Here is a 13,742-nt window from a genome sequence, read left to right as displayed (position 1 = left end):
GGATGGGACAGGGTATCCAGCTATTTGTTCTTTCATTGCTTAGAGTTTATCAAGTGTGCCATCACCTGCCCAGGGTAGTGGCTCATGTCTGTAATCCCAGTGGCTTGGGAGGCTGAGGCAGGAGGATTGCAAGTTCAAAGCCAGCCTCACCAACTTAGTGAGGCCCTAATAAAATATAAAAAGGGCTGGGATGTGGCTCAGTGGTTAACAGCCTAGAGGGTGTTATTCCCACCTTCTGATATTGGAATGGACCTCTGAATGTCCTCTTAGGACCACTGCTGGCCAGTGTATATTTTATCTCAAGAAGGGACGAAGACAACCCAGAGAATGAAAGAGTCAGATAAAAAATATTAGTTAAATCATTTTTGTTCCAGTTATAATTGCTGCATCATAGACTCTTACAAATTTAGTGTTAGAAAACAACAATCCATTGTTATTCTTAACCATTCTTTAGTGTACCCTTCAGTGGCATTAAGTGCATTCACATTAGTGGGCAGACGTCACCACCATCCGACTCCAGAGCTTTTTCACATGCCCATACTCAACCTCTCTACCCTTTAAACGCCAAATTCCTGTTCCCTCCTGTCCCCAGCCCCTGGCAATCCCATTCTACTTCCTGTCTCTGAGTTTGACTACTTAGATAGACCTCATAAAAAGCCAGTCATATTGAGGCCCCTGCCGCCGGTCGGCGATGTCCGCCTGGAGTTGTCGCCTCCGCCGCCAGTGCCGTTACCGGCTGTGAGCGGGTCTGTCGTCGGCTCGTCCGGGTGTCTCATGGCCGCTAGCAAATCTCTGGTGCCCGACCGGCTGCGCCTGCCGCTCTGCTTCCTTGGTGTCTTTGTCTGCTATTTCTACTATGGGATCCTGCAGGAAAAGATAACAAGAGGAAAATATGGGGAGGGAGCCAAACAGGAGACGTTCACCTTTGCCTTAACCCTAGTCTTCATCCAGTGTGTGATCAATGCTGTGTTTGCCAAGATCTTTTTTTGACACTGCCAGGGTGGATCGTACTCGGAGCTGGCTCTATGCTGCCTGTTCTTTGTCCTATTTGGGTGCTATGGTCTCCAGCAACTCAGCACTACAGTTTGTCAACTATCCAACTCAGGTCCTTGGTAAATCCTGCAAGCCAATCCCAGTCATGCTCCTTGGGGTGACCCTCTTGAAGAAGAAGTACCCATTGGCCAAGTACCTGTGTGTGTTGCTAATTGTGGCTGGAGTGGCCCTTTTCATGTACAAACCCAAGAAAGTAGTTGGGATGGAAGAACACACAATCGGCTATGGAGAATTACTCCTGCTATTGTCTCTGACCTTGGATGGACTGACAGGTGTTTCCCAGGACCACATGCGGGCTCATTACCAAACAGGCTCCAAACACATGATGTTGAACATCAACCTTTGGTCGACATTGCTTCTAGGAGCTGGAATCCTGTTCACTGGGGAGCTCTGGGAGTTCTTGAGCTTTGCTGAAAGGTACCCAATCATCATCTATAATATCCTGCTCTTTGGCCTGACTAGTGCCTTGGGTCAGAGCTTCATCTTCATGACAGTTGTGTATTTTGGTCCCCTGACCTGCTCAATCATCACGACAACTCGGAAGTTCTTCACTATTTTGGCCTCTGTGATCCTCTTTGCCAACCCCATTAGCCTCATGCAGTGGGTAGGCACTGTGCTTGTGTTCCTGGGTCTTGGTCTTGATGCCAAGTTTGGGAAGGGAGCAAAGAAGACAACCCACTAGGAAGAGAGAGACTACCTCCACTCCAAGAATACTTAAGTTATTATCTCCAACAGTGACATCTCCTGGGAAAATGGACTTAGTAGTGATAAGGAACTGGGTTCCAGATTTTGTTTGTTTTTTTTTTTAATCAAAGGAAGCAAAATCACATATTCTAAAAAAAGCTCTTGGATTTTAAAAAAAAAAAAAGCCAGTCATACAGCACCTGTCCTTTCGTGTCTGGCTCATTTCACTACAGGGCCTATTTTATATTTTAGTTTGTTTTGCCTGGGGCTGGGGACGGAACCCCGTGCTTCACCACATGCTAGGCAAGCACCCTACCACTGAGTTACAGAGCTGGTGGGATCTATTTTATAAAATAAAATCTGCCATATGTTCTCAGATCAGGTTGGGACAAAGCTAATTCTATTTTTCTTTTTATTTATTTATTTTAGTTATAGGTGGACACAATATCTTTATTTTATCTTTATATGGTGCTGAGGATCGAACCCAGGGCCTCCCACAAGCAAGGTGAGTGCTCTCCCTCTGAGCCACAATCCCAGCCCCTAATTCTATTTTTCTATCTAAAACTACATCCAGCCACACTACTACTGTGCTTAACTGGTTTTGCAATGAGTTAAATAGTAAAAAGATGCTCTGATAATACATTCTAACAGAGAGGACCCAAATTTGAACATAAACATCTCTATAATTATCAAATTCCCATGGGAGTAGAGTCCTAGAATTAATTCATTTAATTCAGTCTATTGAACTCAAATTCTAAAAGTTTTGAACTAAAGTCTAAAAGGAATTAAGGTTTAAAATAAAATGATCTTGTCCTATGAATTAAAGTTCAAATTTCTTAAAGTTCAAAAAAAAACTTTTTTTCTTTATTTTTCTTAAACCAATGCCTGACACAAAGGCTCGCTGCTGAAGAATGGAAACCCTTTTCTTCTTCATGCCTCAAACCAAACATTAAACTTATCTGACAAGGCAAACAAGGTCTCTTTAATAATTAATAGTACACACATGAAAATCCTTTATGATGCATAAATATTTTGTTACACAGAGTACAAAAACACTTTTCACATCTTGTTTGATTTTTTAAGGTTTGGAAAAAACAAGGAGCAGTGTTGGGGGCAGGGCGTCCTGTGGAGAGGTCAGCAAGATGGGCAGAGGAGAGGACTTTCTTATAGTTATTGGCCCATCTGAGAAGGAAGTAGAGGACTGATTCCAAATGACAAGGCAAATGTTGTGTGGTGGTTGCTGAGCCTGGAAGTGTGTGTGGCACACGGGTCCTTGGGGGAGAAGTGGCCACAGGGCTCAGGCCTCTATGAAGCCTGGTGGGTGTAGGGGCGGGGTGTGGAGAGAGGGACCAAGCACCATAAGCTAGGACCTGTTGCTATGGAGACAGTGTGAGAACAAACTGTACACTCACATATACACAAGTTGAAGTGTCTTAATTCATGCCAGAAAACATGCAAAATTAAATGCCTCTTTTCCTTGAGGGAGAGCTTAAGAAGCATGTTTGAGTAGGAGGTCAGGTCAGGTCTTGCTGGGTCACAGTGAGGCCTCCTAGCTCGGGCTGGGTGTTCCAGCAAGAAGGCCCTCAAATCCTCCAGGGAGGCCTGGGAGAAGGGTTTGGGGTGGAACAAGCCTGAGGAAGAGGGAAAGGAACAGGAACCCATTCACTGAGTCAGGCTTAAGATTCACAGTCTCCAGAGAAGCAGCAGCTCTGCACAGGCCGCAGGGGGCAGTGGCAGCTCAGGGCCCTATTCTGGCCCCACCACATAGTTCTAGAACCAACAGAACTGGGATACTTCCATCCTTGCTGGGTGCCGTGGGAGGAGGGGTACCAGTGCACCTGAGCATGTAGGCCAGCAGCAGCAGCTGCAGTGGCATCTGGGTAGGTGAACACAGCATGTGAGATGGCTGGGGTCAGCTCTGTGGTATACAGAGGATAAGGGGCCCAGGCCTCTGGGGAAGCAGGAATCAGAGCAGCCCCTATCAGGTCATAGGGATCCCTGGTGATGAAATGTGCTCCTAGGGCAGGGTGAACACTGGTGGGATTTGGTGTTGCAATAAGCTTGCTCTTGGCCATCTTGGTGTTGGCTTTGGCAAACTCTAGCCTCAATGGTTTGTGGGTTCTCAGGATCAAAGCGAATATGCTTCAGTGCATTCTTGGAGGCTTCTGCTCCTGCCTGACTGTCAAAGATGACAAAACCAACAGGCTGTCTCCAGGTGAGCTTGATCAGGGACCCTTCATGTGTCTTGATGGCTGGAAGAGCAGGTAGAGTTCTCTGGGTTTAATGTCCACAGGAGGCCACTGACAATGTCCGAACCTCCTCCTCCAGGATTGTGCTGGCTGTCAGGCTTCAAGCTGCTCACGGTGAAGGGGGAGGGGGTGGCTAGGGGAAAGGAACAAGGAGGGCGAGCCTGGCGCCTGGCCCCGCTGGGATGTATAAAGTTCAAAACTTTTAAAGTCTGGCCGGCATGGTGGTGCATGCCTGTAATCCCAGTGGCTCTGGAGGCTGAAGCAGGAGAATTACAAGTTCAAGGCCAGCCTAGCAAATCAGTGAGGCCCTAAGCAACTTAGTGAGACCCTTTCCCAAAATAAAAATAAAAAGAGCTGGGGATGTAGCACAGGGTAAAGCATCTGTGGGTTCAATCCCCAGTACCTCCTCCCCCCCAAAAAAGGTACATTTGGCAGCCACCTTTTGGAATGAACTTTAAATCAATAAATGCCTCTCAGTCATTAGACATTTTCTAACTTGCCATTTTTACCCAATTTGGTGCAGTTTAGGAAACGAGATAATTTATCTTGGAATTGTATCAAAAACTGGCATAACAAGTATTTACACATGCTCACTAAGTGCCAGGAACTGTTCCAAGTGACTCTGTGTGTCATTTCCAGTTTATTAGACCCATTTTACATACAAAGAAACTGAGGCTTAGAGAGGTGCTGCTGTAGATGTTGTTTTTAAATCAACAACAGAGCCAAAATAATTTTTAAAACTAACCTCCTAGTAATCCTATTTAAACCAAAACCAGGAACCATTATATAACTGGAATACCACTTGAGAGAACCATTTTATAACTGGAATACCACTTGAGAGAATCCTCAGTTCCCCAAAGTATATATAACCTGATAAAATTCTGGAAGTTGTCCTATCTTTTTTTTACCTCCCCAGTTCGGGTGATTTTTGAGTCCTGGCTTAGTCCCTTATGCATGCTAGGCAAGTGCTCTACCACTGTACTACATACCTAGTCCTATTAAAAAAAATTAAATTTTGAAACAGGGTGTGGCTGAATTATCGCCCAATCTGACCTTGAACTTGAGAGATCCTCTTACCTTAGCCTCCAAACTAGCAGGGATTTACATGTGTGCCCCACAGCGTCTTATCTATCAGGCCATCCAATAGTGGCTTCTTACTCCCCTCACCTGACAGTTTTCTCCCTGTTGCTTGGCTCTGTTCCCCTTCCTCCAGTGGCCATATTGTGATGTTCTTTAAGGGAAGCAGGAGATGGCTCTTGATTCGCCTGAGCTTATAATGACTGACACATTCATGCGTTTCTGAGTGATTGTTTAGATAAAGATACAGATATGATCAGGTCAAATAAGATTGGAGAATATCTGCAACATTTCTGGGAAGATTTTCCTCACTTTCAAAAAAGTAATAGATGATAAGGACATTTCCTTTTTCTGTCTTGAGATGCCATTCTTTGAGTGTGTGATGTTGCAGCTATTTTGTAGTCAAGAGGGAACAAGCTTGGAAACAAAGCCCAATCACTGAACACGGAAAAACAGAAAGATGGAGAGAATCGATGTCCTGGATGACGTCAACCAACTTCTGAGCTGAGCCCAGGATTTCCCTCACGTCTGGACTTCTTGTTTTGAGAAACAATAATAAAACTCCTTATCTTAAAGTCACTTGCAATGAGTTTTCTTTTCTTATGTTAAAATAATCCTAAAGGATACACATTCCCCTTTCCAGAAGAAATATGTCTTTCAAGGAACAGAACAAAATGTTCTTGATCTAATTGTTCCTGAGAAAATTGGTTCATTCTTTTACTTTATTCTTCAAAATTTGGTACAACTTGGATTCCAGCAAATTCATTTCAAGTTCGAAAGTCTGGAAACATCACTTGGATGAGATGCAGGGCAGGCAACGCTTTTGTGGTGATGTCAGCAAATTCTGCTTTCAAATCCAAAGTTCATGAGGATAGAACAAATGAAGGGGAAATGGATGGGCAGGATTAAGACGGAAAGTATGAGACAGTTCTATTAAGAGAGGTTGATGAGTAAGCAGCATGTTAAAACATGAGGCGATGTCTCCAGGAGGTTTTTTTGTTTACTTATGGATTTATTTGCCTACTCAAAGATTACCATATTATAAAATCTTACAAGCAAAGAAAAAAAAAAAAAAGGAGTTGCAAACCAAGTGTATGTAATGCTTCTTTTAAGACCAGGAGGGAGGGCTGGGGTGGTGGCTCAGTGGTAGCGCATTTGCCTGGTGTGTGTGAGGCACTGGGTTTGATCCTCAGCACCACATAAAAATAAACAAATAAAGGTATTGTGTTCATTGTGGGTGGGGGGAATACCCAGGAGGAACAATGTAATTATCAAAACAAATAGGCTAAGGTTATTTAAAACATTTATTAGTGGAACGATCCATCTAAAGGAATTCTACATAGCATCCAAATTAATAAAATGGAAGTGTTGTATAAGGGTTCATATGTGAATATGGAAAGACATGCAAGATATATTAAGTGAAAAAAATTGCCGAAGTATCTGTGACGTAGGGATAAACAATGGTCCAGGTTTTCAGGGACTGAGGCGATTCCTGGGATATGAGCCTTTCAGTCTTAAGGGGACAAAATGATCCACCTAGATAATGAGATTCTATTTTTGAAACAATATATTCTATCAATTTAGTTGTCTTCTGCTGCAAAATAATGGAATCCCTGGCTTATTTGACTTAAGCCATGAGGATATTTGCCCTTATAAGAAGTTCACATTCAAAGTGTTAGTTTGATTTTCCAGTTCAGTCCCTCAGAGACAATTTGGGTTTTCTTTTTTTTTTTTTTTTTTTTTTGGTGGTGGGTACTGGGGATTTTTTCCAGTACCCACTATGTGAGCCACGTCCCCAGCCCTATTTTTTATAGAGTCTCACTGAGTTGCTTAGGGCCTTGCTAAGCTGCTGAGGCTGGCTTTGAACTCATGATCCTCCTGCATCAGCCTCCCAAGTCGCTGGGATTACAGGCTCGCAACTGGCTCATTTTTTTTAAAATATTTTTTTTAGTTATGCATGGACACAATATCTTTTTTATGTTTATTTATTTTTATGTGGTGCTGAGGATCCAACCCAGTGCCTCACATGTGCGAGGCAAGCATTCTGGCACTGAGCCGCAGCCCCAGCCCTCAGTTTAGGTTTTCTTAATGTCAAATATATCCATCACTCAGAAGAGATTGTCTTGGTATCCAATTCAAATAAAGCAACATTAAGCAAAAAAGAGGGGCTGCCTCTTCCTGGGATATGAGGGGTCTTTCCAAGAAGCCCCCATCAGTTTAAAAGTAGTTGACAAATTCTGCTCCTGCCTCAAAGTTTGGAGCAAATATCCTTGAGGTATTGCCTCAGCGCTTTCTGTTTCAGACAGATTATTACATAACAAGATGATAGTTGTTGAGTCTGTTGTGTTGTCATTTAAAAAAAAACAAACATTTCTGCTTTTCCATAATGAAATTAGTAGTCCTAAGTAGGATATGATAGGTTTGGAACTGAGATCTATAAAGTCTTTTAAATCTAAAATTAAATTTAAAGTTGTTTAAATATAAGAGTGTTATTTTTTAAAAAACACCTGTGTTTCCTGGAAGTCCCAGGTGACTTGTTCTCAAGTCTCATTGGCCAGAATCGCAGCCTGTGCCCTTTAAACCAATCTGTGCACAAGAAATAGCTTGGATTTCCTGATAAAAATGGGTTATTTAGAAAAGAACAAGGGTAGATGTTGCATAGAGAGTCAACAATGTCTTCTGTGTATAAATTTTTACATATTAAAAATATATGTACTTGGAACTGCAAGAATGTAAATAAGGGGCTGGGGTTGTGGCTCAGCGGTAGAGCGATCACCTACATGTGCAAGGCCCTGGGTTTGATCTTCAGCACCGCATAAAAATAAATGAAATAAAGGTATTGTGTTCAACTACAACTAAAAAATAAATTTAAAAGAAGGATATAAATATAATAAATATAAATATAAATCAAGGCAGCTGTTTTTGTTTGTTTTTGGTACTGAGGATTGAACCCAGGTGTGCTTAACCACTGAGCCATATCCCCAGTACCCCAACCCCTCTTTTAATATTTTATTTAGAGACAGGGCCTCACTGAGCGGCTTAGGGCCTCGCTAAATTGATGGGGCTGGCTTTGAACACACAATCCTCCTGCCTCAGCCTCCTGAGCTGCTGGGCTTGCAGGTGTGTACCACCAGGCACTAGCAGGTCAACTGTTTTTTATGAGAGTGGATTTGTGCTAAGAAATAAATGTTGGGGCTGGGGATGTGGCTCAAGCGGTAGAGCCTTGCCTGGCATGCGCGGGGCGCTGGGTTCAATCCTTGGCACCACATAAAAAAAATAAAGATGTTGTGTCCACCAACAACTAAAAAAATAAATGTTAAAAAGTCTCTCTCTCTCTCTTTAAAAAAAAAAGAAAGAAATTCTCTCTCTCTCTCTTTAAAAAAAAAGAAAGAAATGTTTCTGATTTTTGTTTTGTTTTATTTTTATAATAGTTTTTTTTCCAGTAACGAGCATTATTTTTACATTTAAAAATGGAATCATTTAGAAATGAGTGCAGGAAAAGAGGATTAATTTCACCCAGGATATGGACCCATGCAGATAAAAAGAATAAAATCGTTCATGATTGTGGAAGGAGAGACCTTCAGCTATAAACCCAATTCCATCCTGAGGGGGAAGAATGATTTCCCAAGAGGCCTTTATTTGTTGTTCTCAGGACAGATTCTGTGCTTTTTAAAACACCTGAGAATGTCAAGGTAGATGCAGGCAGTACAACTCAAATTAACAAGTTTCATCATTATTTTTGGAAGAGTGGGGGTGGGGGTGCTGGGGTTGTGACTCAAAGGTAGAGCACTTGCCTAGCATGGGTGAGAAGCTGGGTTTGATCCTCAGCACCACAAATAAAGATATTGTGTACACCTATAACTGAAAAATTAATAAATTTTTTTTAAAAAGGAATTACCCAGGAATTATACAATGGGTTACTATTTATTCATTTCAAACTTGGAAGTAAAAATTAGTTGTCCTAAATAGGGCATGGTAGGTTTGGAACTGAGATATATAAGTAGATTTTATTTATATATATATATATATATATATATATATATATATATATATATATATATAAAATAGTTGTCAATGGACCTTTATTTTATTTATTTGTATGTGGTGCTGAGAATTGAACCCAGTGCCTCACACATGCTAGGCAATTTCTCTACCACTGAACCCCTACTGTAGCCCATAAGTAGATTCTTATGTAAAATTAGAAAAAAAAATTCTAGTTCAAGGGTGCATTAAAACAAAACAAAGCAAAACAGACAAACAAACAAACAAAAAACACCTTCAAGGAAGTGTGGAGTTTTTGTTTTTTTCTTTCTCTGAGCTATACCCCCAGCCTTTTTTGTTTTGAGACTGGGTCTGGCTAAGTTGCCCAGGCTGGCCTTGAACTTGCGATCTTCCTGCCTCAGCTTGCTGAGTCACTGTGATTACAGATGTGGGTCACCACGCCTGGCATTGATCCATATTTATAATTAACCAGAGTCTATACTTTATTCAGATTTTCTTAGTTTTTACTTACTATCCTTTTATGTTCAAGGGTCCCAGGATACTGCAGAATATCTGTTCATTTTGTTCTCAAGGCTCCTAGGTTCCCCTTAGCTGTGACAGTTCCTTGTTTTTGATGACCTTGACAGTTTGGGGTCTGAATGTATGTTTTATAGGCTGCCTCTCCATTGGGATTTTTCTGCAGTTTCATTCATGACTAAGCAGGAATTATAGGTGTGGCAGAGGAAAACCATTGAAGCATCATTCTTATCACATTGTGTCAGAGGTGCACAGCATCATCATGACTCATCACTATCGATGTTGATGTAGATTTAGCCATTCTTCATATACTGCTTTTCATGTTGAGATAAGAACCTGGGGGCTGGAAGTGCAGAGCATATGGTTAGCATGCACAAGACCCTGGGTTCAATCCCCAGCACCAAAAAAAAAAAAAGCTCAATAAACAAATATAAGTACCTGGTCCTAGTTCATAACTGCCAGTGTCTCCAGTTAGCAAGGACTTAGAGACTCTAAACACAGGTATTATGATTTAAGAGGGACAGATGACCTTCCCGTTGGCCCCAGGTATGGGAGAAGGGTGTGGGGTAGAGAGGAGTCAGGAGGACCTGCCCACTTTTGCCACATGCCAAACCCACAAGGGATGCTTGCCAAAGGCCAAGGTCAGCTGCCAAGCAGGGCCGAATGCCCAGTCCTCTTCCTGTTGACTAGTAATGACCTTTCATGGTGCAGCTTCAAGTGTTCAACTCCCTCTCTTCTGTAAGTGCCTTCCTGTGGATGATGACTCACTCTCCAGGGCAGATCAGCAATAGTAAGGATCCAGGCAAGCTGGCCTCGAGTCAAGGGAGGGAAAAGGGAAACTAGGAATTAGATATGAAAAATGCACCAGAAAAATGTCTAACTTCCTCCCCGTCGCACAGCAATTTTGCTTGGATTGTTCCTTGCATTATTTGAACATGAACAAGTATTCAAATTCTTTGTCCTTGGAAGGAATTTTTTTTCTTTCTTCTGACACATTAACCAGTTCATGCAACTGAAGTAGATCACACAAAAATAATATAATTATAATTATTTTAGTTAACATATATTAAGCATTTTATAATGTATCAGGAAATGTGATAATTATTATATGTTCCAAGCTCATTTGATTTTCAGCAATACTGCAAGGTTGCTAGCCATGTTTTATAGAGGATAAAATGAGGCACAGAAAGGTTAAGGAGCTTGTCCAACTGAGAACACATAGCTAATATGTGGCAGAGGAGGGTTTAAATATGTCTGATTCTTCACTCCACACCCCTGCACTGTTCTACCAACCACTCTGCTAAGTTCTTCAATAAACCGCTAAGCCACCCGGCTGCACCAATCACGCTCCATACTGCTGGGTCATTCCACAAACCACTACTTTTTCCGCTACCTCCTTCAAAAAACAACTATGTCACTACTGCACTATTCAACAAACCACCACCACCACATAAGCTACACTCAGCAACAGACCAGTATGATCAGTACAATATCCATATCCAGGATGGTGTGGAGGGTTAGACAGTTAACCATGACATCATAGCACTACACCGTCCAACGTGCCTCTACATCAGTCAGCAGTGTCACAATGCTCCCAGCAACATGCAAAGTTCTGATAGTAAGAGGATGAATGAACTGGGTCCCAGTACAAAGGGTATTACTGTTGGTTCACTTAACCCTAGAAGTGCAGGGGATCCAGAAGTTCCCATGTGACAGTGTGAGACTCAGGGCTGCAGGAGAGCTGGCTGTGTAGAAGAGACCTTCAGACAGGATAAAGAACTAGCAGGGTATGGTGGTGCACGCCTATAATCCCAGCAACTCAGTAGGCTAAGGGAGGAGGATCACAAGCTCGAGGCCAGCCTAGGCAATTTAATAAGACCCTACGCACCTTAGTGAGACCCTGTCACAAAAGAAAAACAAAATACACTGAAAGGGGGCTGGGGAAGTGTCACAAGCAGTAGCGCTCTCGCCTGGCATGCGTGAGGAGCTGGATTCGATCCTCAGCACCACGTAGAAATAAAATAAAGATGTTGTGTCCACTGAAAACTAAAATAAATAAATAAATAAATATTTAAAAAAATTCTCTCTCTCTCTCTCTCTCTCTCTCTCTCTCTCTCTAAAAATACACTGAAAGGGCTGGGGATGTAGCTAGACTATATGCACCTCTGGGTTCTGTCCCCAATACTGCAAAGATAGATAAATAGATAGATAGATAGATAGATGGATGGATGATAGATAGAGCTCCTTGGTGGATCATTATGTAAGTATTTGAGTGTTTCACTGATTGAGAGGGTATTGGCTGAGGCTTTTTGGATAGGTTGGGACTGCATTAATATTTTCCCCATTTTAACTCATGAAATTTGTTATGCAGCATTTTAAAGAAAGCTATTTGATTCAGATGATTCATTATGCCTGGGATGCCAATTCAAGGCCATCTGGGGAGACTTTTTGGGGATCTTCTAAATTACCATGGAAGCCACCTCCTGGCTCAGCAGGCCCACTCATAGGATCTGAATACCTTCTGATGGATGGGTAGTGCTGGGTGGATACAGCAGCCTGAAAGGGACTTCACAGCTCTGCAAGGAAAGGAGCAAAAAGGTCCTGCATTTGACCGCAACACTAAACAGCCCTTTCATTACTAATGAAGAGGGTTTGGGGAAGGTTGGCCAGGATCCTGGACTGGGAGTTAAGGGCAAGTTATTAAAGACCTATAAAGAACCTCACTGGGAAGTTTAAGGGATTTCTGGCTCTGATATTAGATGGCATTGAAAGAAAGGACCAAATGGCCCTCCAGCCTCAAGAGGGGTCCTCCTGGATGGAGGCTGCAGGTTGCTGCCATCAGGTTCAACACCAAGCCAGGGAAAAGGAGAGGAAGGAAAAAGAAATAATCTAAGAAAGATCAATATTCAGCTTTAACGATGCTGAAGGGGTAGGAAAGGGGGTGATCACTTCCTGCCCATCATACAGGGTCATGGCTGACACCTCTATAACAAAGGACAAGTTAAAAGAGAAAAGCATTAACAAATATATTTGTTCATGGTTTTACCTGACATAGGAGCCTTCAGAATGAAGACTCAAGACCCAGGGTGAATGCTCCATCTTTATACTTAGCTTAGCTAAAGCACACACAGTTATATAGAAATGTGATTGGATTAAAAAGGGGGTGACCTGATAGTGAGAGGTTGAGTGGGGAAACCCAGCAAGGTGTGTCTGTGTGACCTTCCCTCCTTCTGGGTCTGGGGCAGGACCCTTTTTGGATTGAGGGTCTTAGGATCTACCTTAATTTTTTTATGGCCAGCTCATATGCAGAAAGTTAGGAAAAAGAAAGAGTAGCATTTTTAGGTTTCATGGCTGACTTTGGGGAAAAGGAAGTCTAGTTTCTTTGACCTGGGTGGGGGAAGCAGAATTCTAATTTCTGTGGCTTATGTCGAGGAGAATGGGCGGGGGGGGGGGGTGAGAGATAGGAGGGAGAGGAAGATCAAAGAGAAAATTCGCTCACTAGGACTTCACTTTGGGGTATTGCTTTTCTGAGTCCCAACAATACTAAGTGGGTATTCACGCTCTTTGGAAAAATGAAGCCAGGTAGGGAGCATTTGTTTGCTCAAGGAATCAAGACTCCTTGCCTCTCTTACCTCGGTAACCTTTACCAGACTTCATCACGTGCTTCTTGAGTTAGGTCTGGAGACTCAGTTTTCTTTCTGTTATTAAATATGAAGACATGCACGTTCAAGTTTTCCCATCCCATGAGATGGGCTAGACAGAGGTTCAACAAAGAAAGAGTTGTCCCTTTCCACCTTTTTCTGTCTCCTTAAAGACTCGTTATTTATTCCAATGTTCCTTTCTCACATTTATCCATTCTTGGTCTGCCCATTAGGAGAACAGGGCCGGAAACACCTGTTCTATCCATCAGCATGAGGATATCATGGGGCTCCATACACTTTGAAAGATGCATGGATGATCACTGAAATATTGACAAAGAGTAGAAGTCTTTGGGTTTTTAAAAAATTTTGTATGTATGTGTGTGTGTGTGTGTATGTGTGTGTGTGTGTGTGTGTGTGTATTGTTGATGGGCCTTTATTTTATTCATTTATTTTATATGTGGTGCTGAGAATCAAACCCAGTGCCTCATACATGGGAGGCAAGCGCTCTACTACTGATCCA

At 42.3% G+C, this 13,742-nt stretch overlaps 2 pseudogenes; one reads left to right on the top strand and one right to left on the bottom strand.

Annotated features, from left to right (window-relative positions):
• Positions 1 to 750: 750 nt before the first annotated feature.
• Positions 751 to 1,905, top strand: LOC114091879 (solute carrier family 35 member B1 pseudogene; annotated as a pseudogene).
• Positions 1,906 to 3,413: 1,508 nt separating this feature from the next.
• Positions 3,414 to 13,238, bottom strand: LOC114091981 (RNA binding protein, mRNA processing factor 2-like; annotated as a pseudogene).
• Positions 13,239 to 13,742: the final 504 nt, after the last annotated feature.

Source organism: Marmota flaviventris, chromosome 14 (assembly GCF_047511675.1).
Source record: "Marmota flaviventris isolate mMarFla1 chromosome 14, mMarFla1.hap1, whole genome shotgun sequence".
Taxonomy (NCBI): domain Eukaryota; kingdom Metazoa; phylum Chordata; class Mammalia; order Rodentia; family Sciuridae; genus Marmota; species Marmota flaviventris.
This window is presented reverse-complemented; position numbering and strand designations above follow the sequence as displayed.